General features: G+C 43.7%; 1 pseudogene; it reads left to right on the top strand.

Annotated features, from left to right (window-relative positions):
• Window positions 1-890: 890 nt before the first annotated feature.
• On the top strand, window positions 891-2,167 carry LOC149248528 (heat shock protein 82 pseudogene; annotated as a pseudogene).
• Window positions 2,168-3,211: the final 1,044 nt, after the last annotated feature.

Genomic DNA, 3,211 nt, shown 5'->3' with positions numbered 1-3,211 from the left:
GTATCTTTGTCCACAAAATTTCCATTATGCCTTTTGTTTCTTTGCTTAGACTCATTATATTTCCTTTTATAACAATCTTTAGAATGATGCCCAGGTTTGCCACAATAATAACACTCATCATTTCTCTTATGGATTGGAAATTTAGACTGTGTCATACCTTTTTGTTTTGCTTGAAACTTGCCTCCTTTGTTCTTGTCCCATGGCTTGCCTCTGTATGGATATTTTCCCTTAGCCACCAATGCCAAATCTGAACTGCTAGAGCCCAAATTAAAGCTCTTCATCCTCTCCTTCTCCTGTAGAAGAATTCTTGTCAATTCAACAAATGTAGGGGGTTTCTCTCTAGCTGCAAGACTTGAAACAAAAATTTGATAATCTTGCACTAAGCCATTTAATATGATGGTGACTAAGTCAGTACTAGACACCTTTTCACCAATATCTCCTAACTTATCACTTAAATCTTTGACACGAGATATGAAATTGCTTATATTTTCATTTGCTTCCATTTTTACGATGAAGAATGTAGCGAATAGGGACGTGGTGTTTCATGAGAATGCAAATGAAGGTGATAAAATAAATAATACTAGTGTATGGCATGATATTGATGATTATGTCAAATTAGATACAAGTGTTGAACAAGAACAGGAACAAGCACAGGAACATATACAAGCTCAAGAGCAAGGAGCATGAAGCAGCCATGATACTCCAAGAAGAGGAAAAGGAGAAAGATAAGAAGAAAAATAAGGTAAAGGAAGTGTCGCATGAATGGAGTCTCATCAACAAGCAGAAGCCCATCTAGATGAGAAAGCCAGAGGAGATTACAAAGGAAGAGTATGCATCGTTCTATAAGAGTCTCACTAAGTTGGAAGGATCACTTGGCTGTGAAGCATTTCTCTGTAGAGGGTCAATTGGAGTTCAAGGTTGTTCTCTTTGTTCCAAAGAGGGCTCCATTTGATCTCTTTGACACAAGAGAAGGGTTTTCATAATGGACAACTGTGAGGAACTTATTCCCGAATACCTGGGTTTTGTGAAAGGTGTGGTGGACTCTGATGATCTGCCCCTCAATATCTCTAGGGAAATGCTGCAGCAGAACAAGATTCTGAAGGTAATTAGGAAGAATTTGGTGAAGAAGTGTATTGAAATGTTCAACGAGATTGCCGAGAACAAAGAGGACTATGCCAAGTTCTATGAGGCCTTTTCGAAGAACTTAAAATTGGGGATACATGAGGACAGCCAGAACAGGGCTAAGCTCGCGGATTTGTTGAGATATCACTCGACAAAGAGTGGAGACGAGATGACGAGCCTCAAGGACTATGTGACCCGAATGAAAGAGGGGCAGAAGGACATCTATTATATCACCGGCGAGAGCAAGAAGGCGGTGGAGAATTCTCCGTTCTTGGAGAGACTGAAAAGGAAGGGTTATGAGGTCCTTTTCATGGTGGATGCCATCGATGAGTATGCCATAGGGCAGCTCAAGGAGTACGACGGGAAGAAGCTTGTTTCTGCTACGAAAGAAGGGCTGAAGCTGGAGGAGACAGAGGAGGAGAAGAAAAAGAAGGAAGAGAAGAAAGCTGCATTTGAGAGCCTGTGCAAAGTGATGAAGGACATCTTGGGCGACAAGGTGGAGAAGGTAGTGGTTTCGGATCGCATTGTGGACTCTCCGTGCTGTCTGGTGACTGGCGAGTATGGATGGACGGCGAACATGGAGAGAATAATGAAGGCCCAGGCCCTCCGCGACAGCTCCATGTCGTCCTACATGTCCAGCAAGAAAACAATGGAAATCAATCCGGAGAACGCCATCATGGAGGAGCTGAGAAAGAGAGCCGAGGCGGACAAGCATGACAAATCGGTGAAGGATCTGGTGATGCTCTTGTATGAGACCGCACTGCTCACCTCAGGATTCAGTCTAGAGGAGCCGAACACATTCGCTGCCAGGATACACAGGATGCTTAAGCTTGGGCTAAGCATCGAGGACGATGTCACCGCTGAGGTGGATGCAGACATGCCGCCTCTAGAAGATGATGCCTCCATCCAGGAGGAGAGCAAGATGGAGGAGGTAGACTAAGTAGCCTCTGGAAGATGATTCCTCCACCCAGTACTAGAGCAAGATGGAGGAGGTAGACTAAGTCCCTTGACTCCAGAAGTAAACGAATTCTCTGCTAGATTTCTGGAAATGCATAATTTTCAGGAGGGTTAACTTTTTGTAAGTTTTTCTTTGATTTTTAGTTTGGCAGTTGTTAACGGGTGGAGGATCTCCTGAACCTGTTGCATGTGGTGGAGCGCGACATTAGTTGAAGTCAAGATTTGTGTTGCTGCATGGACCAGAGGCGGATGAATTGAACACTGTGCGAGTGATCTCTTCTGCTCGCTGAGACAGATGTGAGGATTGACCAATTGCTGTGTGTGGAGTACATCCACATGGCAAAGGAGATCTGTCGTTTTACCCTGCTATGCGAGAAGTGGCAGAAGGTGCCGACTGGTGAAAAATTGTGAAGAGACCGTTCATTGTGGAGAGCTTAGTGTTTTTGATTTGGTTTCGGCTTGCTGTGTAGAGAGCGTGAGCTCTTGCTGCTGTGGGAAAGCAGCATAGGGAAAGTTCTTGTCATGTGCCACTGTGTTGGAGAGTCCACAGTCGATGTAGGAGAAGATCCTTGTGTTGGTTCTGCGTTGGAGACAGGCCAGTCTCGGCTTTAGAGTTATAGATGTAAAAGTTGATGTGTTTGGCCAGAGTAGTGAAGGGTTTGTGGCCAGAGAGATCTCATCTGTGTGGGAAGAGAGGTGGATTGTGAGCCACTTGTGAGAGTTTTGTTTGTTTGGCAGTATTTTTGAGTTCATTGACAAACAATGTCATGTTGTTGAAGAAATCACTCATGTTGTTGAAGAAATCACTCAGAGTAAAACTTGCTTCTCTCATAACCCAATTGTTAGAAGTTTTATTGGATATGCTTTCAAGATGACTGCTACTATGGAGGATACTACCATGGATGTTCTTCGAAGGCTGTTCATGTTCAAAGATGACTGCATTTTGGTGACTCCTTTGCTAGTTCCTCATGGAAAGTGGGGAGAACATGAATTAGATTACCTTGTACGGAATCTTGCATTGCATCCCAATCCAGAAGAGGAGGTTAACGTAAAGTATGTAAGCAAGGAGCAAAGGAATTTCATAAGGAAACCCAGGAAGGTGAAGATGAAACTGTACTAGCTAATGCATAAG

Source organism: Pinus tabuliformis, chromosome 7 (assembly GCF_031772625.1).
Source record: "Pinus tabuliformis cultivar Carrire ecotype Pingquan chromosome 7, CPIR1, whole genome shotgun sequence".
NCBI classification, from domain to species: domain Eukaryota; kingdom Viridiplantae; phylum Streptophyta; class Pinopsida; order Pinales; family Pinaceae; genus Pinus; species Pinus tabuliformis.
Note: the sequence above shows the minus strand (reverse complement) of the source record. Positions and strands in the feature narration are given on the sequence as shown.